The sequence below is a fragment of the Macaca fascicularis genome, chromosome 1 (assembly GCF_037993035.2).
Source record: "Macaca fascicularis isolate 582-1 chromosome 1, T2T-MFA8v1.1".
Lineage (NCBI taxonomy): Eukaryota > Metazoa > Chordata > Mammalia > Primates > Cercopithecidae > Macaca > Macaca fascicularis.
Window position 1 is genome coordinate 225746478 of NC_088375.1, and position 23726 is coordinate 225770203.

Consider the following 23726-nt stretch of genomic DNA (forward strand, 5'->3'; position numbering starts at 1 on the left):
ACATTGGGGTATTTATTCTTTTTCGTTTATTTGTTTGTTTTTTGAGACAGAGTCTCGCTCGGTCGCCCAGGTTTGAGTACGGTGGCACAATCTCGGCTCATCACAACCTCCAACTCCCAGGTTCAAGCAATTCTCCTGCCTCAGCCTCCCCAGTAGCTGGGATTACAGGCATGTGCCACCACACCTGGCTAATATTTGTATTTTTAGTAGAGACAGGGTTCAACCATGTTGACCAGGCTGGTTTCGAACTGCTGACCTTGTGATCCATCTGCCTCTGCCTCCTAAAGTGCTGGGATTACAGGTGTAAGCCACCACACCCAGTCCATATTTTTGAAGATCAAAACATGTAGTTTCAGATGAGTCTTTCAGCCTCCTTGGAATTAGCAAGTCATGATGTAATCCTTTCACATAAGTGAACACAGCATGATGAGGATTTGCTGGTGGTGAGTTGAATGAGTTTTGAGTCTAAGCTATCATTGGATGCTTTTTATTGAAGAGCTGATGAATCTTTCCAGGAAGTTCCTGGAGTGAACCATAAAGTTATTTGCAGCATTTGTCTTGCAGGACAAGAATCTCCTGGGCATAGTGAAGTGATATTGATGAAGGCATCTGTGTGTTTATCAAGTCATCTTATGGTAGACAAGCCAAGGGGATGGCTTTGAATCTCCAAGGAAAGGAGAAGAAGGTGGGTCCCGATGACCAGGTTTGTGAACGACGAGACTCTGGAAAGAGAGAGACTGGGTTCCAACTATGGCTCCATTGTTTATTATACTTGATCTTGGCCAGAAGGCTGATAAGTGGACTCTGTCATTTCTCCTTTTTTGGGGGAGTGGGGGATGGAGTCTTGCTCTCTCACCCAGGCTGGAGTGCAATGGTGTGATCTTGGCCTACTGCAACCTTCACCTCCTGTGTTCAAGTGATTCTCCTGCCCCAGCCTCCCATGTAACTCAGACTGCAGGCATGTGCCACCAGGTCTGGCTAATTTTTGTATTTTTAGTAGAGATGGGGTTTTGCCATGTTGGCCATGCTGGTCTTGAACTCTTGACCTCAGGTGATGCGCCTGCCTCGGCCTCCCAAAGTGTCAGGATTACAGGCGTGAGCCACTGCACTGGCCCATTATTTATCCTTATATTACTCTGAGAAAATGTTGACCTCACTCAGCTGCAGGTTCATCTAAAATTGGGTGATATTGAGGTTTAAATGAGATCCAGTGCTTCTAAAACTGCCTTTGCAAAAATTATGACAGTGTGAGAAATCTGACATCGTTGATTCTGTCTTGCTTCTAAACTCCAGGCTGCCCTTGGTCATTCCTGAGTATGGGCCAAGCTAACTTTGGGAGAAATTTAGTTTAGAGCTTAACCTTAAAGCAAGGATGGTAATAGCCCTTCTCAAAACTAAACCGTCTTTGTAAAACTAATGAAAGGCCACAAGGTTAGGATTATGAGAGGGGCCTGAATTCTGCTAAGATGTAGGCACAGGTAAATGATTACCAGCCATTTTTCCAGAAGTCACAAGATTTATAACTTCCCCAATTACTCCCATAAGTAACATCACTATTGTAGAACCTAAAATTCACTTTTTGAGATGTCTCAGACTTGTATTTCTGATGATGGCTAACTCTACTTGGACTCATGACTCAACCCATCCTGTGGCCCCACCCAGAGGAGGACTCAGCACTGTAAGACTTAAAGAAAGAAGAAAGAAACACAAAATGTGGCTTGACAGTTAAGGACAGGTTTATTTTAGAGAAAACAAACCTGAGAGGGGCTTCTGGATGAGTTAGGTCAGAGAGCCCTTCTCTCTTACAGACTAAGGATATTTAAGGGTTTTGGAAGGTGGGTGAGCTTGTCATAGGTTTGGTATGTTTCTATGTGAGGGAAAGTTTATTGTGGGGTTGGAATGTCTCTGGTCAGAGGGGAGCCTATCTTGGGGTTGGCATGTTTCTGGTCAGAGAGGGGTTTATCTTAGCAATGGAATGTTTCTGGTTATGCTGACATCAGCCATTAGGCTGATGTTTTGGGGCTGGATTTAGGCAGTTTTTCATGCATCAACAGGAACGTAGGATGGTGGTGTTTGTTCAAGATGGCGATGCTCCTGCTCTGTCAATTCAGTCCCTATAGTTATAAAAAGGATGAGGGGTGGTGTGTTCTTTCTGGCTACTTCCTGCTGAGGGCTGGGGCTGGGGCACGGGAGACAGAGAGTTCTTTGATTTTGGATTGATTACAGGAGTAACTCTGTTTGTAGATGTTTTTGGGTAATTGGCTGTGAGATTGCCATGATCCTGTTGGTTAAAAAATCTTTGAAAAAGGTTAATTAAACAGGGTAAGAACATTAGTCCTAGGCATATTATTAGGAGATGGCCCAGGAATGGGATGACCCATGTTAGGATTTTGTGTTTAAACGAAGAATTTACTTGGCTGTCTTGGTATTCTCTTAGCTTTTTAGCCCTTTCTTTAAGTTTTTTTAGCAGCGTCTCTTACTAGACCCGATTGGTTGAGACAGAAGCAACATTCTTCACCCAGTGAGAGGCAGAGGCCTCAGTTTTCAGCCGTTATAAGATTTAATCCTTGTCTATTTTGGAGGACTACTTCAACCAAGGAGTCTAATTGGTCTTGGACTTGTATAAGGCTTTGGGCCATGTCTTCTAATGAATTCTGCAGTTTTGTTGACAGAGCTTTAAAGTATGTTAAGGAGGTGGCTAATCCTCCTGCTCCCCACCCAGTCCCAGAGGTTATACCTAAGGCAGCCATTAAAGGAATGACTTGGATGGCCCTCCTTTTTCTAACATACTGGATGGATAGGATGGGTAAAGGCTGATCAGGAGGAACTAGGCCAATGGAGGGAGAAATAAAAACTAGGGTACAGGTTCCGGTTCAGTCGGTGGGGAGACAAAGATATGTGTTGGTGCCACACAAAAAGAATAAGCCTTTGTCATAAATACAGGCAAAGATATGGAAAGAAAATAAGTGAATTAGGCCGGGCGCGGTGGCTCACGCCTGTAATCCCTGCACTTTGGGAGGCCAAGATGGGCGGATCACGAGGTCAGGAGATCGAGACCATCCTGGCTAACACGGTGAAACCCCGTCTCTACTAAAATACAAAAAAAAAAATTAGCCGGGCGCGGTGGCGGGCGCCTGTAGTCCCAGCTACTCGGGAGGCTGAGGCAGGAGAATGGCGTGAACCCAGGAGGCGGAGCTTGCAGTGAGCCGAGATGGTGCCACTGCACTCCAGCCTGGGCGACAGAGTGAAGACTCCACCTCAAAAAAAAAAAAAAAAAGAAAAAGAAAATAAGTGAATTAAAGATGGGATATTTTTTCTTTCCTGTGGTTCTTTACTCCAGGTGGACAAGGAGGAGACCAAGGAGATACACCTATTATAGTAGAGATATAGGAGGAGTACAGGAGGAGGGTTTTTTTTGTTTTTGTTTTTGTTTTTGTTTTTTGAGACAGAGTTTCACTCTTGTTGCCCAGGCTGGAGGGCAATGGCGTGATCTTGGCTCACCACAACCTCTGCTTTCCGGGTTCAAGTGATTCTCCTGCCTCAGCCTCCCGAGTAGCTGGGATTACAGACACACACCATCATGCCCAGCTAATTTTCTATTTTTAGTAGAGATGGGGTTTCTCCGTGTTGGTTAGGCTGGTCTTGAACTCCCGACCTCAGGTGATCCACCCGCCTCGGCCTCCCAAAGTGCTGGGATTACAGGCGTGACCCACTGCGCCCGTCCGGAGGAGTTTTTTTTACACATTTAATCCGGTTGGATGTTGCACCATTGATATTGAGCCACAGAAAAAGGTGGGCACTAGGGGAAGCAGAGGTTAGGTCAGGGGAGAGGCTGTAAAACAAGCCATTGCAGGAATGCTCCGTTTGCTTCAGGCAGTACTTAGTAGTCAACCCGGTTAATTTGATGGTCAGAGGGGTGCTTAACAATGATAATGTGGCTGCATTGGTTAGACGTTAAGGACCCTACAGGGAAACTTCCCCCAGAGGCTGAAAAGCAAAGTGAGTCTTGTTGTAAAAGGGGGGTGTGTTCAGTTATGGGCCCTTCAATGCGAGGGCCTTGGGACTTCAGGGGTGGTAGGGAGTTGTAACAGGTTTGAAATAATTTGTTGGCGTGATCTGCCCTGGAAATGGGATAACTGCCGACCAGCACGTCAGCTTTTTCCAAAAAGGAAGCTCCATTTGGAGTTGATAGATTAGGGTTATGTTTCTTGTTAAAAGGTCATGAAGGGATGCAGGAAGGGCTGTGTAAGCCGGAGAAGACAGTAGTAAGCACATCCGGGACTCCGAAGCAAAGGAACAGTTAGTTTGCTGCAAGAGAGATTGTGTAAGGTTTATAGCACATTCTAGTTTGAGCAGCGGGGAGTGGTTGTATTGGTGAGGTTGATGTGATCAGGAAATTTATATTGAAAGAAACAAGTAGGTCAGGCGCGGTGGCTCACGCCTGTAATCCCAGCACTTTGGGAGGCTGAGGTGAGCGGATCACAAGGTCAGGAGATCAAGACCATACTGGCTAACATAGTGAAACCCTGTCTCTACTTAAAATACAAAAATTACAAAATACAAAAAATTAGCCGGGCGTGGTGACAGGTGCCTGTAGTCCCAGCTTCTCGGGAGGTTGAGGCAGGAGAATGGCGTGAACCTGGGAGGCGGAGCTTGCAGTGAGCCGAGATGGCACCACTGCACTTCAGCCTGGGGGACAGAGCGAGACTCCATCTCAAAAAAAACAAAAAACAAAAAAACAACAACCAAAAAAAAAAAAAAAAAAAAAAGAAAGAAAGAAAGAAAAGAAAAGAAACAAGCAAAAAGAGAAAAAAGTTATTTGGGTGGGAGTAAAGTGCTAGAAAGCTCCTTGAAGCCATAGGTCCCACAGAACAGTGAGGAGCTGATCAGGATGTACAATGGGAGTTTCATAAGGGTACCACTGAAGGTCTGTAGTAAGGCTGGTTAGGAAGTGATGGAAGTTTGGGAGAGAAAGAGACATAAGCGGCTTATGTGGACTCCTCCTCGTTTTCCTCTGGGATTTGGGTGAGGCGAACGGAAGTCAGTGTCATGGAGCTACAAGAGAAGGCTGAAGAGGTTTTAGATTTGGTTGGTTGGGTATGTGGTGAAGGGAAGTCTGTTTTCTTGAGAGAAGTGAAATGAAACCAGTTGGGGAGTCCCTGGAGTTTTGATGCTGTGGCTGTAGTAAGGATGATTTGATAAGGTCGCTTCCATTTAGGTGTGAAATGGAGATTGGGGGTAGGGCTGAGATCTTTTACTAGAACCCAGTCTCCTAGCTGTAGGAAGGGATTAGAGGAGTTGGTGATGGGTTGTGGCAGGTATTTGTCAGCATGTTCCCAAATGAAATGGTGGATGGTATGCAGAAGAGGGGAAGCGAGAGGGGTTGGTAGAGGTGGGGCTTGACCCTGACGTGCAGCAAAAGGGGCAGTGGTCTCCTATACATGAGTTCAAAGGGTCTGAGCATTAGAGGCTTACATAGGAGCGCTCAAATTTTTAGAAGGGCTAAACGCAAAAGTGTAACCCAGTCTTTATGTGTCTGGAGTGAGTACCTGGTAAGGGTGTTTTTTAGAATGCCATTCATTTTCTCAACCTTTCCTGAAGACTGAGGTCGGTAGGGGATGCATAGCTTCCAGGTGATTTGTAGGGCTCCTGCCAGTGTTTGAGTAATTTGAGAAATGGATTCAGGACCATTATCAGATTGAAAAGAAAGAGGCACCCTGAACCCAGGGATGATTTCTGTTATTAATTTGGAAGCGACATTAGAAGCTTCTTTGTTGTGGGAAAGGCCTCAACCCATCTCGAAAAGGTGTCAACCAGAACTAAAAGAAATTGAACCCTTTTTACTGGGGGTGTATGGGTAAAATCAATTTGCCAATCCTGTCTTGGAAGGTGTCCCCTGGCTTGCTGGGTTGGGAAAGAAGGGGGTTTAGTATTGGAGCGGGGTGAAACTTTTTGTTCAATAGAGCATTGATGGGAAATGGCTTTTAACTCTTCCTTTATATCTGGGGTTAAGAGTATATGGAAACTTAAGAAATGGTGTAGAGAGGAAAGGCTAGTGTGGAAGAGGTTGTGAATGTCCCATAGAAGAGTTGTTCATTCAGGGTCAGGTAGGACTAATTTGTTTTGTATGAACTAGTATGGGGGGGTTTGAATTTTGCCCCCACCATGATTAGTTGTTGTGTTTGGTGTTCTGGATAAAAAGAGGGAATATGTTGTATGAGGGGAAATAGATATTGGGGAATTAGGTGATTGGTTGAGGCATGTTTTCCCCAAGTCAGCCTCATAGTTCCCTAAAGAAATATGGCTTTTGTCTGATTGATGTCTGTTGCAATGGGTAACTGCAACCTTTCCTGGAAGTAGAGCTGCCGTTAATAGACGATGGATGGATTTTCCATTAATGATAGGGGTTCCCTGAGCCGTGAGATAGCCCCACTCACTCCAAATTTGAGCATTGGAATGAATGTTGTAGGCATATTTAGAATCAGTGTATATATTAACTTGTGTGTTTTTTGCTAGAGCTAGTTCTCTTGTTAGGGCAACTAGTTCTGCTGGTTGGGAGGATGTGCCCAGAGGCAAGGGAGCAGCCTCTGTGACTTTTCTAGGTGGGAGAAAGTGGATATTACCATGATACCCTTCAATGATGGCATATCCTGCTTTGAAGGGAGGGTTTTTTGATGCACTCCCATCTATAAACTAATCTGGGGCTCCTTTTATGTGAGTGGAAGTAAGGTGGTAAACATGGTGAGAGAACTTTCAATTAGATTAGAGCATGAGTGTTGGTCGGGGTTTTAAATTGGCGTTAAAGGTAAGAGTGGTGGGATTGGCAGGGGGTATCATGAAGAGAGATAGAGGGTTAAAGGAGAGTTGAATACAGGGCTTGCACATGAGAGGATGAGATGGGGGTGAGCGACTTATGGCTGACCATATCTTGTAGACTGTGAGAAGGAGGAAATACCTGAAGAGGTTCATAGAATATGAGCTTTTGTGCCTAATTATTGAAGCTGTGGCCAAAATTTTCTTTTTTTTTTTTGAGACGGAGTCTTGCTCTGTCACCCAGGCTAGAGTGCAGTGTCACGATCTCGGCTCACTGCAAGCTCCGCCTCCCGGGTTCACGCCATTCTCCTGCCTCAGCCTCCTGAGTGGCTGGGACTACAGGCACCCGGCACTACGCCTGGCTGATTTTTTTGTATTTTTAGTAGAGACGGGGTTTCACCATGTTCGCCAGGATGGTCTCGATCTGCTGACCTCGTGATCCACCCGCCTTGGCCTCCCAATGTGCTGGGATTACAGGCGTGAGCCACTGCGCCTGGCCTGTGGCCAAAAATTTTAAGCAAAGGGGCTAGCTTTTATAAATGGGGTCTAGTTGTTTGAAAAATATGCCACTGGTTGGAGGGAGTTTCCCATGGGTTGGGCTAGTAGCCTGAGGGCCTGATTATGAGAACTCTGTAAATATAGATGAAAAGGTCTTAGGGGGCTTGGAAGGCCTAAAGCGGGAGCCTCTAATAAGGCACATTTTAGGTGCAAGAAAGCATGATAAAAGGTCTGGGGTGGGAGTGAGTAATTGGTCAAAATTTCCTTTATTGTGTTAATAAAGGGGTTTAGCGATAATGGCAAAATTTGCTATCCATATTCAGAAATATTCCACTAATCCGAGGAAGGAAAGTAAGTCCCTTTCTGTTTTAGGAAATGGGATTTGTTGAACACGTTGCTTTCGTGCTGACGGAATTTCCTGGGTATTTGGCCTTATGATTAGTCCTAGGTATGAAATGTTTGGAGATGTTAATTGGGCCTTTCTTTTGGATACCCAGTACCTACATTCAGCCAAAAAATTTAAAAGCTTGGTGGTGTGTTGAATACAATATTTTAGGGAAGGGCTGCAAAGGAGTAAATCATCCGCATATTGAAGCAAAATGCTATGTTGTAGAGGTAGTTGGGAGAGGTCTAACTGAAGTGCCTGACCAAAATAGTGAGGGCTGTCCCTAAGCCCCTGGGGGAGGACAGTCCAGGTGAGTTGTTGGGAGCAGCCTGTGTCAGGATCAGTCCAAGTGAAAGCAAAAAGATTTTGAGAGCAGGGATGTAGAGGGATAGTAAAAAAAGGCATCTTTAAGGCTTAATACAGAGAAGTGGCTAGTGTTGGGAGGAATTCATGATAGGAGGGTATAGGGGTTTGGGACAACAGGATGAACAGAAACAACAGCGGAGTTGATTTGTCATAAATCCTGAACCAGTCTATAGGAGCCATCCCATTTTTTATTGGGAGAATAGGATTATTGTGGGGAGAATGGGTGGCGATTAAAATATTGGCAACCAAAAGTTGGGAGATGATGGGCTTGAGTCCCCGTAATCCATTCAGGATTGAGGGGATATTGTGGGACCACTATATAGTGCTTAGGATTCTTCAGTGAAATTTGGATTAGAGAATGGTGGGTAGTTATTATGGAGAAGTCAGTGTTCCATACTATGGGGTTTACTTGGCTGAGGAATTTGGGATTTAAGTCTGTTTGATGTTGAATTCTGAGGAGGGGTTCTGTTCTTGACATAATAATAAATAAGAGTGGCTTTGGTGTAGGACCGATAAATGAATGATTCCCCCTAGTTTGTGTAGAATGTCCCTTCTTAATAAAGGAGTGGGACAGTGAGGAATGACCAAAAAACAGTGAGTGAGGGTGACTCACTGAAATGAGGAGTATAGTGGCAGTGTTTGGTTTCTTGTATGCCCTTCATGCCAACAGAAACGAATGAATGTTCTAATGGGTCTTCATATTCAGTTAATACTGATAGGCTCACCCTAGTATCTAAAAGAAAGGAAATAATCTTAATGGATAACATCCAAATTACCCTGGGTTCCACGGACTCACTAGATGTCGGGGTGAAGAATCCTGGGCACCCTCAGTCCTCCGTGGGCAGCACCAGCAGTGAAGAGATTTCCTCCCGTGATGGTCAGGGGGCTTCATTATGAGCGGCACCCAAACAGGGAGGGTGTTCCTGTTGTGGGTAGTCCATTTTCCAGTGTCCCCAAAGACTGCAAGTTGGGCACAGTTTGGTGGACAGCCGGGAGTTAGGACAAGCCTTTGGCCAGTGTCCAGGATTACCACATTGGAAACAGACTCCCAGAGAGGTGGGGAAGTTTTCTTTTGGGTTGTTGGGAAGCTTTTGTGTAATTGACTTTTGGACAGCAGGGGCAAGCATCTGGTATTTTAAACAGAGATGCTTGTCTTTTTAAATTTTTTGTTCCTCGTCTCTGTTGTTAAAGACATGAAAGGCTGCATTTACGAGGTCCCACAAAGATGTCTGGAGACCTTCCTCTAATTTTTGTAATTTTTTCTGGATATCTGGGGCGGATTGGGAAATAAATTGGAGGTGGAGAAAAGTTTGACCTTCTCTAGATTCTGGGTCCAAAATGGTATGTTTTAGCATCGCTTCAGTGAGGTGTGATAAGAAAAGGGCAGGATTTTCCTGGAGCTCTTGTGTAATTCCTCTAAGTTTTTCATAATTAGTTGCCTTATGGGCATTTTTGTCTATGGTGGGGAACTGCATCATTAGCCACTGGATTTTGTATGGGGGCTTAATTATGGAGTTTATCTGTGTGTGTTTCAGTTAAACTCCAGATGCACTCTTTTTCATCAGAAGTGAGGGTGCAGGTTAGAATTATATAAATGTCATGCCAAGTTAAATTAAAGGATTGAATTATGGGCAGGAATTTCTTGCGATAATGAGAGGAATGTTCAGAGAAAGATCCCAGATGCTGTTTGATTTGTGACAAATCAGAGATAGAGAAAAAGACATGAATGCAAGCAATGCCTTTAATCCCAACCACTTTCCAGAGAGGAAGAATGGCAGGGGTGACTGGACTGGCTGAAGTAGTTTTTGTTGTTGTTGTCGTCGTTTTTGAGACAGAGTCTCGCTCTATCACCCAGGCTGGAGTACAGTTGACGCAATCTTGGCTCACTGCAACCTCTGCCTCCTGGGTTCAAGCAATTCTCCTGCCTCAGTCTCCCAAGTAGCTGGGACTACAGGTATATGCCACCACGCCTGGCTAATTTTTTTGTATTTTTAGTAGAGACGGGGTTTTACTGTGTTAGCCAGGATGGTCTCAGTCTCCTGACCTCATGATCCGCCCACCTTGACCTCCCAAAGTGCTGGGATTACAGGCATGAGCCACCGCACCTGGCTGAAGTAGTTTTTGAGTGGGTAACAGGTGAAGAACGTGGGGGAGAGTGGCAGTTGGCCAGATGCTGAGCCACCACCCGGGGTGGCTGGCAAACTGCAGCCACCCAAGGGGCTGAAGTAGTTTTCAAACAGGTAATAGGTAGAGAAGGAGGAGGGAGGGGGTTTGGCGTTAAAGGCTTGGGAGCAGGAGGGGCCAGGGTTTGGGTGGGTGAGGAGCAGATGCAGAGGGTTGTGAATACGGGGCGGGGGTTTATCTGCAGGGTCAAAAGGGGTTTCGGAGGAAGGAATTCCAGAGGAAGGAAAGACTCAGGGAGGATTTTCATTAAGAAGAGGGATTTCATGAGGGGTGCAAGCTTGGCATAGGGAGGGTTGGGATCTAAGATAGAAGAAAGCCCAAATATAGGGAATCTCTTGCCATTTGCTATTCTTGGTTATAAAGTTGTTAAGGTCCCTGAGAATTTGAAAGTCAAAGGTGCCATTTTCAGGCCATCAACTGTCATTATTTCATTTGTATTAGGGCCAGGCTGTGTTGCAATAAAAAACTAAATGCTTTGGCTTTAGGTTCCCCTGTAAGCCAAGTTTGGTGAGGTTCCAAAGGAGACAGCCCAGTGGGGAGGATCTAGGAATGTGGGATTTTTTGGCAGCCATGTGGGCTGGTAAGAGGAAACTGAGTGTGTCTGTTTTTGTTCTAGGCATCCCCAGACAAAAGACAGAAATCCAGTATCCTCTTTCTAAAGAGGACAGTTAAGCTGAGAAGAAACTGGACATCCCCAGGATTTCCTCTAGCTTAGTCCCATTGGCCCTCTGAGGACCAGGACGGCAGATCTGATTTTCCCAGGTACTGCAAGAAAGCCAGGGGAAGGCAGATTTTCCCAGTTGGCTGGATGACTGTCCAATGTTGGATGTTCCAGTTGGAATTGGCAGAGGGCCTCCTGGACTGGAGCGACATGAGGAAGAGAGAGAGAAGAGGAAGGAAGAGGGAACAAGGGCTAGAGAGTGAAATACCTGTTGTGGGCAGTTGGAGGTGGATTCCTGATACCCGAGGGTTTTGAGAGCCCATCAGAGAGTAGCTCTGGCCCAAGCCTTGCACTCTCCTTCAGATTAGTTGTCCTCCTTACACAAATCGCTTGAAAAGTGAAGTAAGAGAAAGACAGGGTGGGTTTCCAGAGGCTCTCAGGATCCAGGAGTTAGCTCAGGATGAGGGCTGCTGCTGCCCACTGCCTCCTGGGTTGCAAGAGAACCTCTGCTGCCAGCACCCATCCCGGGTTGTGGCACCAAATGTAAGACTTAAAGAAAGAAGAAAGAAACACAAAATGTGGCTTGACAGTTAAGGACAGGTTTATTTTAGAGAAAACAAACCTGAGAGGGGCTTCTGGACAAGTTAGGTCAGAGAGTTCTTCTCTCTTACAGACTAAGAATATTTAAGGGTTTTGAAAAAGGGGACTTATCATAGGTTCAGAATGTTTCTATGTGAGGGAAAGTTTATTGCAGGGTTGGAATGTCTATGGTCACAGGGGAGACTACCTTGGGGTTGGCATGTTTCTGGTCAGAGAGAGATTTATCTTAGGGTTAATGTTTCTGGTTATGCTGACGTTAGCCATTAGGCTGATGTTTTGGGGCTGGATTTAGGGGTTTTTTAATTAAGTGGAACTTAGGATGGTGGTGTTTGTTCAAGATGGTGATGCTCCTGCTCTGTCAAGCACCAGTACCATTTTCCATACCCTTATGATGGCATTCCCCAACCAATCAATAGCACCCATTCCCTAGTCTGCTGCCCACCAAACTATCTTTGAAAATCCCTAACCTTGGCCAGGTGCAGTGGCTTACGCCTATAATCCCAGCACTTTGGGAGGTCAAGGTGTGTGGATTGCTTGAGGTCAGGAGTTCAAGACCAACCTGACCAACTTGGTGAAACTTGATCTCTACTAAAAAAATACAAAAATTAGCCAGGCATGGTGGTACATGCCTGTAATCCTAGCTACTCAGGAGGCTGAGGCAGGAGAATCACTTGAACCTGGGAGGCAGAGGTTGTAGTGAGCTGAGATTGTGCCACTGCACTCCAGCCTGGGCAACAAAGTGAGACTTCAACTCAAAAAAAAAAAAAAGAAAAGAAAAGAAAAAAAGAAAATCCCTGGCCTCTGAGCTTTCAGGGAGATTAATTTGAGGGGTAACTCCCTCTCCCTTAGGGCGTGGCTGGCCTCACAGCAATTAAACTCTTTCTTTACTGCAATGCCATGGTTTCAGTCAATTGACTTTGTCAGTGTAGCCGGCAGGAAGAACCCATCCGGGCAATTACACTTCAGGCAATGACTAAGCTGGAGAAAGAGCCCTAGAGAAAGCCCAGCTGTCATTATCCCTGCTAGTTAGCCTTTCTTGCATTACCCAAGTGATCATGAAGACTGAACTCCCTGTCCCACCTCACCCCTCCTTTGTTCCCAGGAACCCAGGCCCACCCTCAGCAGTCAATAGGAGACCTGGGAGGGAAGATTTATTCTTGTTGGGCAGTACCTGTTAATGAGGAAAACATTTCCAGCAATTTCGTAGGACCATGATGCCAGAGATGGGATCAGACCCTCCCTCCCTTTAGCTTTTCTCCCTGGCAGAAAGCAGAACCCTGAACTTGCCTGGGCCTGTTGCATCAGGGAAAGCTTCTCAAATACCAGCAGATAAAACCTCTCTGCAGCCAGCACTTGTCTTCGCCTGGAGGGGAACAAACCTGCCCCATCCTGCACCACTGTCACTCCAGTGTAAACCAAAAATAAAATTCTAAGTTCCCCCCACCCCCGCCCGCCCGCACAACCATCTGAATGAACTTCTCTCAGGCGGGGCTCTTAAAACTGAACCTGAGAGATTGTTTCAGGCCATAGTGGAAGTGGGGTTCGAACATACCTCATCAAATCTCTCCAGCATGAACAACACAGACTTTAAAGACGATAAGAAACATTTTGCAACTTATTCTCTCTGAAACCTGCTAGCTAAAAGCTTCATCTGCATGATAAAACTTTGGTCTCCACAACCTCTTATCTTACAGACATTCCTTTCTGTTTAATCCCAGGTCTTTAGACAAATTCAACCGTCAACCAGAAAGTGTTTAAATTTATTATAGCCTGGAAGAACCCTCCCCTACCTTTGAACTGTCCCACCTTTCTGGACCAAAACAATGTATTTCTTAAATGTATTTGATTGATGTCTCATGCCTCCCTATAATGTAGAAAAGCAAGCTGTACCCTGACCCCCTTGGGCACATGTTCTCAGGACCCCCGAGGGCTGTGTCACAGGTCGTGGTCACTCGTATTTGGCTCAGAATAAATCTCTAAAAATATTTTACAGTTTGACTCTTTTCATCAACACCAGCACCACATTATCCCAGGAGGAAAAGCAGACGCGGGACAGAGTCGGAGAGCAGGCACGGAGTGCTGTCGGCAGTCAGCCAGCGCCCACATCAACACCAAGGAGAGCCCTGGGGGTGCTGTGCAAGGCCAGGGGTAAGTCAGCCCTGGTTGGGCACAGAGGCCTTGGAGCCAGGAGGAATCACTGGTGTGCCGCATTCAGGAAAAGCCCAGAGCAGAGCTTCTTGAACTTAGATGTGAGCTTGAACCACCAGGGATGTGGCCAAAATGCAGGTTCCGATTCAGCAGATCTGGAATCAAGTGGATTTTGCATTTTTCTAACCAGTTCCCAAGTGATGGGGCCGTTGCAGGTTTCCAGACCAACAGGGGCTGGAGGATGGTCTGGTTCCAGGGTCGCCAAGGGTGTGGCCGATGCTCACGTGGTGTGGCTGCCCCCATAGGGCTGCTGGCTTCCATAGCATGTTCCTCAAGATCCCAGGTGAGATGCAAGATGTGTTATCTGGACCTGGTGCCCGATGTAGTACCAGAGTCCGTGATGTGCTGGAAAATGTTCAACAGGCTGGGATGGTGGGCCGGGTGCTGATTTATAGTGTGAGCTGATTTGTGTAATGTTCCTGATGCCAGTGGGCTAGGGGAGGTCCCCAAACGCCAGTGGGACCTTAACCCCAGGCGGTGTCCAGGCTCTTGACCCCTTTGCTAGAAGGAATTCAAGGACAAGTCAGAAAATAGTGAAAGTACAGAAATTTATTGCAAAGCAAAAGGTACACACTCAAGAAAGGAGAGTTCGGGCCTACGCAAGAGAGTTGCATCCAGCGGGCTTTGGAGCTGCCACCTTTCTGGGTTTCTTTAACCAAGGGGTGGGATATTTATGAAGATTCCTGGAAAAAGGTGAGGGTTTCTCAAAATTGTGGTGTTACCTGTTTTTATGCCAAATATGGATGTCCCAGGAACTGTCATGGCACTGGTGGATGTGGGTTTAGTATGTTTTTGTTTGTTTGTTTTGAGATGGAGTTTCACTCTTGTTACCCAGGCTAGAGTGCAATGGTGCGATCTCAACTCACTGCAACCTCCACCTCCTGGGTTCAAGCGATTCTCCTGCCTCAGCCTCCCGAGTAGCTGGGATTACAGGCATGCACCACCATGTCCTGCTAATTTTTTTGTGTTATTAGTAAAGATGGGGTTTCACCACGTTGGCCAGGCTGGTCTTGAACTCCTGACCTCAGGTGATCCGCCCACCTCAGCCTCCCAAAGTGCTGGGATTACAGGCGTGAGCCACCAAACCTGGCAGGGTTTAGTATGTTAATGAGCGTATAATGAGGTCCTACGTGAAACCTAGGTCAAATCCAGCGCTATATTGGTTCCAGTTGGCTTTAGCCAGCTTGGCCCACATCCTGTTTTTCAGGGCCCCTACTTCTGCAGCTATTTCAATGGTTTCCTTTTGCTAGTCATGCAAAACTGCTGCCTGGAATTTTCTATTCTCCTGCGATCACCCTGTATTATTCCTGTCTCATTTTCACCACGGCAGAGTTCAAACCATGGAGAAAAATGTGCACTTTCATGGAAAACTGCATTGCTTAAAGCATATTATTCCCGATTCAGCAGGGCCCTGCCCTTGCATTGCATTTGAGCTTACAGTTCTGTAAGTTGTAGATAAATGATGTCCCAGCAAAATAGTTGTCTTTAAAAAAAATTTTTTTGAGACAGAGTCTTGCTGTGTTACCCAGGCTAGTATTGATTTCTTTTTTTTTATTGAGGTGAAATGTACATAACATGAAATTAACCATTTGAAAGTGAACAATTTGGCAGCATTTACTATATTCACAGGGTTGCACAATTAATGAATAACTTCATCTATTTCTTCACCCCAAAAGGAAAAGGTGCCTATTAGCTGTCACTTCTCATTACCCCTGCCCCCAGTCCCTGGCAACCACCAATCTGCATTTTTTTGTCCTGTTTGCGGTATCATATATGATCATCGAACTGCTGCTAGAATGCCCACAGCTATTACTACAAATTCAAAATACAGGAAAGACTTCTGGGAATTTACTTAGGTCAGAGTTGGGCTGCACACCCACAACTGGGCAGGTTCAACAACATAAGAGCCTTTTCCCAGACCATCAATCTGCATTCTCTATGGATTTACCTATTCTGTATTTTTCACATAAATGGAATCATACAATATGCAACCTTTTTCTGTCTGGCTTCTTTCACTCAGCATGTTTTTGAAGCTCGTGTAGCACGTATCAGTACTTCTGGTTTTGTTTGTTTGTTTGTTTTTCTTTTTAGAGACAGGATCTCCCTATGTTGCCAAGGCTAGACTTGAACTCTGGGACTCAAGTGATCCTCCCACCTCAGCCTCCTGGGGAGCTGGGACTACAGGCATGCACCCCTGTGCCTGGCTCATTTCTTCTTATAGCTGTATAGTATTCCATTGTGTATGTGACACAATTTGCCTATCTGTTCATCCACTGATGGACATTTGGGCTGTTTCCCCCTTTTGGCGATTGTAAATACTGCTGCTATGAACATATATGCACGTGTATTTGCTTGAGTACATGTTTTTCATTCTTTTTGGGTATACATCTAGGAGTAGAATTGCTGGGTCATATGGTAATTCTATGTTTAACTTTTTGAGGAACCACCAAACTGTTTTCCTCAGTACCTGAACCATTTTACATTCCCATCAGCAAGGTACAAGAGTTCTAATTTTTCCACATTCTAACCAACATTTGTTTTATTTTATTTTTTGGAGACAGAGTCTTGCTCTGTCTCCCAGGCTGGGGAGCAGTGGTGCAATCTCAGGTCACTGCAACCTCCACCTCCTGAGTTCAAGCAATTCTCATGCTTCGGCCTCCCGAGTAGCTGGGATTACAGGTGTGCACCACCACACCTGGTTAATTTTTCTATTTTTAGTAGAGACAGGGTTTTGCTATGTTGCCCAGGCTGGTCTTGAACTCCTGGGCTAAAGTGATCCACCCACCTCAGCTTCCCAAAGTGCTGGGATTATAGGTGTGAGCCACCTCACCTGACCACCAACACTAGTTAATTTCCTTTTTTTTTTTTTATGTATGATAGTCATCCTAATGTGTGAAATGATGCCTCATTTTGTTTTTGATTTGCATTTCTCTAGTGAGTAATGATGCCAAGTATCTTTTCAAGTGCTTCTTGGTCATTTGCATATCTTCTTTGGAGAAAATAATCTATTCAAAAGTGTTTTGCCCATTTTGAATTGGGTTGTTTGTCTTTTGTTGTTGAGTTGTAAGAGGTCTTTATATATTCTGGATACCAGACCCTTATAAGATATATGATTTGCAAAAATTTTTCTTCTGGTCTCTTGTCTTTTCACTTTTTTTTTTTTTTTTTTTTTTAAGAGAAGGAGTCTATCTCCATTGCCCAGGCTGGACTTGAACTCCTGATCTCTCCTGCCTCAGCCTCCCAAGTCTCTGGGAATATAGGCACATGCCACTGTACCCAGCTCATCTTTTTACTTTCTTGACAATGTCTTTTGAGGCACAAAAGTGTGGGTTTTGTTCTGGTCGTGTTTTTTGTTTTTTGTTTTTTTCCTGAAACAAGGTCTCATGCTGTTGCCCGGCCTGGAGTGCAGTGGTATGATCACAGCCCACTCCAGCCCTGACCACTCAGGCTCAAGTGATCCTCCCACCTCAGCCTCCTGAGGAGCTGGGAACAAGGGCATGTGCCATCACCCTCAGCTAGCGTTTTTTTTTTTTTTTTAGTATTTTTTGTAGAGATGAAGTTTCACCACATCGCCCAGGCCAGTCTTAACTCCTGAGCTCAAGTGATTCGCCCACCTCAGCCTCTGAGGTGCTGAGTTTGCAGGCGTGAGCAACCTCGCCTGCCGGTTTTTCATTTTGATGAGGTTATTGGCAACCTGAAATGATCTAAAGAATCAGAATCCAGTTGAAAGGAGTGTATTCATGGCCAGGCGGAGTGACTCACACCTGTCGGCCCAGGCGAGAGGGGTTAAAGGTCCTATAAGCACCTTCCTTTAAGACTCAAAATAATTCCAATTTCCAACAGCTTTGATTTTGAATTATTTATTTTCACATTATACATAAGCTGGCTCCTGCACACCACTGGATATTATTTATGGCCTGCCTGGTCTCATTTTCTGTGATCCAAGAGAGTGGTCTCATTAGGAAAGAACTTGAATAGACATTTCTCCAAAGATGTACGGATGGTCAACACGAACATGGAAAGATGCTCAACATCACTCATCATTAGGGAAAAGCAAATCAAAACCACAATGAGAGATCGCCTCATACCTGTTAGGATGGCTACTACCAAAAACAACAACAATAACAACCCAGAAAATAACAAGTGTTGGTGAGGATGTGGAGAAACTGAAACTCTTATATACTGTTGGTGAGAATGTAAAATGGTGTAGCTACTGTGGAAAACAGAGTGGTGATTCCTAAAAAAAATTAAAAATTTGAATTACCATGTGATCCAGCAATCCCACTTCTGGGTACATATCCAAAATAATTGAAAGTGGGGGCTCATCGAGATACTTGTATACCCATGCACATAGCTGCATTTCTTACAACTGCCAAAGGTATTAATAGAGGCAACCCAAGTGACTGCTGACAGATAAATGGGTAAACCAGATGTGGTGTGTGCACAATGGAGTATGATCCAGCCTTAGAAAGGAAGGCAATCTTGTTCCATGTTACAACAGGAAGGACTCATGAAGACATGCTCTAAGTCTTCAGAAATCAGTTACAAAAAGACAGATACTGCATGATCCTACTTACATGAGGTATCGTGAGTGCCCAATCTCGCAGAAGCAGAAAAGTAGAATGGTGGTTACCAGGGGCTTTGGGGAGGGAAAATGGGGAGTAGTTGTTTAATGGGGATAGAGTTTCAGTTTTGCAAGATGAAAAGGTTCTGGAGATCTGTTTCATAACAATGTGAATATACTTACCACAGATCAACTGCACATTTATTTTAAAAAACACAGTTAAAATGATAAGTTAAAATTATGTTATGGTGTTTTTAACAAGAGGGGTATCGGCTGGGCATGGTGGCTCACACCTGTAATCCCAGCACTTTGGGAGGCCAAGGCGGGCAGATCACCTGAGGTTGGGAGTTCAAGACCAGCCTGGCCAACATGGTAAAACCCCATCTCTACTGAAAATTCAAAAAATTAGCTGAGCATGGTGGCTCACGCCTATAATCCCAGCTATTCAGGAGGCTGAGGCAAGAGAATCGCTTGAACCCAGGAGGCAAAGGTTGCAGGGAGCCAAGATCACGCCACTGTACTCCAGCCTGGGCAACAGAATGAGACTGTCTCAACAAAATAAACAAATAAATCAAAAATAAAAAGAGGAGTGTCTATTCAGGGTAATGTGTAACTGACAGAAGCCCCTTGAGTCCTGAAGAGCCTCTGCTGCCCCAGCTTTCACGCCTTCTGCCTGTGCTTCTCCAGGAGCACGCCCTTCCTGGGCACGTGCACTCTCTGATAGGCGAGGTCAAATTCTGTTTTTGGTAAGAAAACACATAGGCACCTTGTCATGTCTCTGAAGTTTACACCCCAGGCATGTCAAAGTGTGATCAGCAACCTCTCTGCCTCGGGGCCATCTAGTAGGAGCTTGGAAGGGAGCTCAAGTGAGGACAGAATAAGGAACTGGCTCCTGAAGGAAGATACACTCGAAGATGCACGTTTTCTGGCCCCTCCCTGCAGACTTGGGTTCCCGCGGCCAGGTGGCATGCCCAAGGTGGGGTGTGGCTTTTCACAAAAGAGGAAGAGGGAGACACCACATGTGGGCACCAGGGTTGGGAGGTCCTGTGTCAACCAACTGGATGCACCCCTCTCCCTTCCCCAGACAAGAAACACTGCCTGTGCCAAAAGCAAAACAAGAGCACTGTGGGGTGGTCAGGTCCACCTGACCTGTTAATGATTCCTCCCTTATCTAAACCTGGAATGAAAAGAAAAACAGCCGAGCAGTGTGAGCCCTGTGAGGTTCGCAAAATTTATTAGGCCCAGAGAGATGTGAGTGGGAACTTGAGTCATTTCCCCACCCACGTCCAGGGCAGTTATTTGAAGATACTTTGCTCCTGATAGCTGCCTCGCCCATTTTCTTCAGGGTTTTGGAATTCATGGTACAAAGAACAATGTAGAGTCAATCTACAGTTTACATGGTTTTGATGTAAATTCTTGGTAAAGAACTGTCTCCTCTTTAAATAAAATGTTTTTCAATAGTTTTGGGGGATACAAGTGGTTTTTGGTTACATGGATAAATTCGTTAGTGGTAATTTCTGGGATTTTGGTGCACCCATCACCCAAGCGCTGTACACTGCACCCAATATGTAGTCTTTTTTTTTTTTTTGAGACAGAGTCTCGCTTTGTCGCCCAGGCTGGAGTGCAGTGGCCGGATCTCAGCTCACTGCAAGCTCCGCCTCCCAGGTTTACGCCATTTTCCTGCCTCAGCCTCCCGAGTAGCTGGGATTACAGCGCCCGCCACCTCGCCTGGCTAGTTTTTTTGTATTTTTTAGTAGAGACGGGGTTTCACCATGTTAGCCAGAATGGTCTCGATCTCCTGACCTCGTGATCTGCCCGTCTCGGCCTCCCAAAGTGCTGGGATTACAGGCTTGAGCCACCGCGCCCGGCCCAATATGTAGTCTTGTATCCCTTACCCTCCTCCTGTCCAAGGCATTGGAACCAGAGTGACTCCATCTTGAATAGGGACTGAGTAAAGTGAGGCAGTGACCTACTGGGCTGCATTCCCAGGAGGTTAAGGCATTCTTAGTCACAGGATGAAATAGGAAGTCAGCACAAGGTCACAAAAACCTTGCTGATGAAAGGATGTGGTAAAGAAGCCACAAAAACCCACTGAAACCAAGATGGTGATGAAAGTGACCTCGGTTTTCCTCACTGCTCATTATATGCTAATTATAATACATTAGCCTGCTAAAAGACATTCCCACTAGTGCCATGACAGTTTACAAATGCCATGGCAACCTCAGGAGGTTACCCTATATGGTCTAAAAGCGGGAGGAGCCCTCAGTTCTGGGGAATTGTCCACCCCTTTCCCAGAAAACTAGTGGGTAATCCTCCCCTTGTTTAGCAAAGAACTAGAACTAATTACAAGTATAATCAGCTGAGCAGCCCAGACCACTGCTCTGCCTATGGAGTAGCCTTGTTTTATTTCTTTACTTTCTTGATAAACTTGCTTTCACCTTACTCTATGGACTCACCCCGAATTCTTTCTCACACGAAGTCCAAGAACCTTCTCTTGGGGTCTGGATCAGGACCAACATTCCCATTGCCCCTCCCTCCCTCCCTCCCTGCCTCCCCTCCCTGCCTCCCTGCCTCCCTGCCTTCCTGCCTGCCTTCCTGCCTGCCTTCCTTCCTGCCTTCCTTCCTTCCTGCCTTCCTGCCTGCCTTCCTGCCTTCCTTCCTTCCTGCCTTCCTGCCTGCCTTCCTGCCTGCCTTCCTTCCTGCCTTCCTTCCTGCCTGCCTTCCTTCCTTCCTGCCTTCCTTCCTTCCTGCCTTCCTTCCTTCCTGCCTTCCTTCCTTCCTGCCTGCCTTCCTGCCTGCCTTCCTTCCTGCCTTCCTTCCTGCCTGCCTTCCTTCCTTCCTGCCTGCCTTCCTTCCTTCCTTCCTGCCTTCCTTCCTGCCTGCCTTCCTTCCTGCCTTCCTCCCTCCCTCCTCCCTTTCTCCCTCCCTCCCTCTTTCCCTGTTTCACCCTTGTTGTCCAGGCTGGAATGCAATGGGACAATCTCAGCTCACTGCAACCAGGTTGAAATGATTCTTCTGCCTCAGCCTCCCAAGTAGCTGGAATTACAGGTGCCCGCCACCACGCCGAGCTAATTTTTTTTCTTTGTTTTTGTATTTTTAGTGGAGATGGAGTTTCACTATGTTGGCCAGACTGGTCTCGAACTCCTGACCTCAGGTGATCCACCCACCTTAGCCTCCCAAAGTGCTGGTATTACAGACGTGAGCCACTGCGCCCGGCCTTTTCTTTCTTTCTGTCTTTCTTCCTTCCTTCCCTCCCTCCCTCCCTCCCTCCTTTCTCTCCCTTCCTTCCTTCCCTCCCTCCCTCCCTCCCTCCCTCCCTCCCTCCCTCCCTCTCTCTCTCTCTCTCTCTCTCTCTTTCTTTCTTTCTTTCTTTCTTTCTTTCTTTCTTTCTTTCTTTCTTGAGACAGGTTTTGACTCTGTTGCCCAGGCAGGAGTGCAGTGGCGCTATCTCAGTTCACTGCAACCTCCGCCTCCGAGGCTTCAGCGATCCTTCCACTCCAGCCTCCCAAGTGGCTGGGATTACAGGCGTGCAGCACCATGCCTGGCTAATTTTTGTATTTTTGTAGAGATGGGGTCTTGCCATTTTGGCCAGACTAGTCTTGAACTCCTGAGCTCAAGCGATCTGCCTGCCTCAGCCTCCCAAAGTGCTTGGGATTAGAGGCATGAGCCACTGTGTCCAGCCTTCCTTTTTTCTTTTAAAAACCCACTTGTAAGGCTGCACATAGTGGCTCACACCTATAATCCCAGCACTTTGGGAGACCGAGGCGAGCAGATCATGAGGTCAGGAGTTCAAGACCAGTCTGGCCAACATGGTGAAACCCTATCTCTAGTAAAAATACAAAATTAACCAGGCGTGGTGGCAGGCGCCTGTAATCCCAGCTACTAGGGAGGCTGAGGCAGGAGAATTGCTTAAACCCAGGAGACGGAGGTTGCGGTGAGCCAAGATCATGCCACTGCATTCTAGTCTGGGCAACAAGAGTGAGACTCCATCTCAAAAAAAAAAAAAAAAACCACCACACTTGTAACTATTGCTGATACGAACATACATTCAGGGCAACTTGAATCTGTGCTCCCGGGTTGCAGTCCTCAAACCTGGCCCAAATAAACTCTCTACTTGTATGGATTTCACCTCAGTTTTTTCCTTTAGATTAATATGTGGGTGTGGCCAAGAGCCATTTCCTCTCCCCATCAATTAAGCAAGGCAAATATAGATACCACCTTGATAACAACCCTGTTTTATGCCTCAAAGGCACATGTAGGCATTTCTGCTATCACGTGAGATACATGTTCCTAAAGAACAAGACATTCTGCCAAGTGACACATAAAAATAACAGGGCTTAAGGGGAGAAAGGACTGGCAAGGACCATTTGAATCCTATGCAGTTTTACAATCTGAACACAAACAAGTATAAATGCAGTCTTGATAAGCACAGCAGCTAGGGCAGATCTCCACTGCCATGGGGTGGACAGCTTTCTCTTCTCAGATTAGGATCTTTGGGTCTTTCACTCCTAGTAGAGCTGTTTCATCAAAATTGAAAATCCGGCCAGGTGCGGTGGCTCACACCTGTAATCCCAGCACTTTGGGAGGCCGAGGAGGGCAGATCATTTGGGGTCAGGAGTTCAAGACCAGCCTGGCCAACATGGCGAAACTCCGCCTCTACTAAAAATACAAAAATTAGCCAGGCGTGGTGGCACGTGTGTGTAATTCCAGTTACTCGGGAGGCTGAGGCAGGAGAATCGCTTGAATCTGGAAGGTGGAGGTTGCAGTGAGCCAAGATCGTGCCATTGCACCCAAGCCTGGGCAACACAGCAAGACTCCATCTCCAAAAAAAAAAAAAAAAAGCCAGGCACAGGGCTCACGCCTGTAATCCCAGCACTTTGGGAGGCCGAGGTGGGCAGATCACCTGAGGTCAGGAGTTGGAGACCAGCCTGACCAACATGGTGAAACCCTGTCTCTACTAAAAGTACAAAAAATTAACTGGGCATGGTGGCAGGCCCCTGTAATCCCAACTACTCGGGAGGTTGAGGAAGGAGAATCGCTTGAACTCGGGAGGCCAAGGTTGCAGTGAGTTGAGATCATGCCATTGTACTCCAGCCTGGGGGACAAGAGCAAGACTTTGCCTCAGAAAAAAAAAAAGAATTGAAAATCCAATTCAGGCTACAATCAGTTAAAACAAACAAATTACATATTAAAATGTCTTCAGCTGTCCTCTTAACTCCACCATTTAGTTTAAGATTATTGAAAGGGTCACAGGGCAGTGACAACTGTCTGGACCAGTGGCACGGGAGTAAAAGAATTTACCAAGACAGTTGTAGGTAGAGAAAGATAGATTTGTTAGAGAAAGTAGGAAAATATGTTGCAAGGAGGCAACGGGCGGTATCAGCAGAAGAGGAGCAGACTGCAAGGAAACAAAGGCTTGCTGGAGATTTTATAGGACGGTTCTTAGG

General features: G+C 46.0%; 1 long non-coding RNA gene and 1 other non-coding gene across 2 annotated transcripts; one reads left to right on the plus strand and one right to left on the minus strand.

Moving 5' to 3' along the window:
- Positions 1–319: 319 nt before the first annotated feature.
- On the plus strand, positions 320–10993 carry LOC141408891 (uncharacterized). The gene is made up of 3 exons (XR_012426435.1): positions 320–443; positions 565–685; positions 10863–10993. It is a non-coding gene; the product is annotated as an uncharacterized lncRNA (long non-coding RNA).
- A 4475-nt stretch (positions 10994–15468) lies between these two features.
- Positions 15469–15638, minus strand: LOC123571142 (small Cajal body-specific RNA 16). The gene has a single exon (XR_006695311.2).
- Between the last annotated feature and the right edge of the window lie 8088 nt (positions 15639–23726).